Source organism: Aplysia californica, unplaced genomic scaffold (genome assembly GCF_000002075.1).
Source record: "Aplysia californica isolate F4 #8 unplaced genomic scaffold, AplCal3.0 scaffold00064, whole genome shotgun sequence".
In the NCBI taxonomy this organism is placed as follows: domain Eukaryota; kingdom Metazoa; phylum Mollusca; class Gastropoda; order Aplysiida; family Aplysiidae; genus Aplysia; species Aplysia californica.
The window spans coordinates 1,286,880-1,287,921 of NW_004797334.1; the positions used below are offsets into that span (position 1 = coordinate 1,286,880).

The 1,042-nt window shown below is 35.9% G+C and overlaps 1 protein-coding gene across 1 annotated transcript in view; it reads right to left on the bottom strand.

The window, feature by feature from the left end:
- Positions 1-1,042, bottom strand: part of LOC101849355 (glutamine synthetase) — a gene marked incomplete at its 5' end in the record, with an annotated part of 10,267 nt that overhangs the window by 6,725 nt on the left and 2,500 nt on the right.

A 1,042-nucleotide genomic window follows, 5' to 3' on the forward strand; every position in this document is an offset into this window, starting at 1 on the left:
GGGGCGGACATAAATAACAGAAAGATTATCAGGTTTGAGAATTTCCCATTCACCCCAGTGCTCGTCATGATTTAGGAAAACCGCAATATTGGGCAGAGAGACGACGTACCACTACCCTAGAATTACAGACTTCTATCTGCTCCTTACATAGTTAAGAGAAATTGGACGTAAACAATTTTGAGTTTCACAATAATTTGAGCTTTTTAGAATGCAATTCTTTGAATATCTTGATGACGACTCAGAAATATATTTTTGAGGCAGCGCAGTGGAATCAGGCTCTCGTCAAAATAATCAAAGTGATTTTTATAGTGCCTTTTTCCGCAGGTTTGTGAATTTTTATCAAATTTTTGTTTTTTGGCTCAATACCATTCATACCCATTAAAGAACTCATTTCTGTGTGGATTTTTCTGAAAAACGTTGATCAAAGGCACAAAAAAGTAAATTTTCAGTTACCACGGACTCTTAAGCTTAGGAAATAACTAATCTTTGACGGCCATTTTCTCACTAATTTTACCTCTGAAAACAGGTGACCCCCACCTACTTCTTTCGCAAATATCTCGACTCGTATTCAAGATAAATGGATTTTTTTTTCATCCAAATAAAGACAAGTGAACAAGCTTTAAGGTGATACCAATAACTCTACATGCCCAAAAATTGACGAGAGCCGGATTCCACCACGCTGCCTCATATTTTAGTAAACATAAAAGGAGTTGAGTCACACAAAAAAAGATCCGATAAAAATGCTATTTTTCTTTCATTTCAACGTTTTGACGAACGTCTGATTTCACCACGATGCCTTGCATGTTATTTTTTAGCCTTTCAAAAATAATTTTGTTAATATACGATTATACTAAAGCAATATCCTTTTAGCCCCTAGAATAAAATGAAGATCTTTTGGTGAGTAAAGTTTGTCGTGTTTCGGACCAAGGATCTCAGAGAAATAATAAATTTTGATATGATTAAGCGATTGCTCAAGACTCATTTGTTTAATTCTTAGCTATCGTGCGCTAGTAAGTGTTGGTATGTTTGGGGGAGGGGGGGG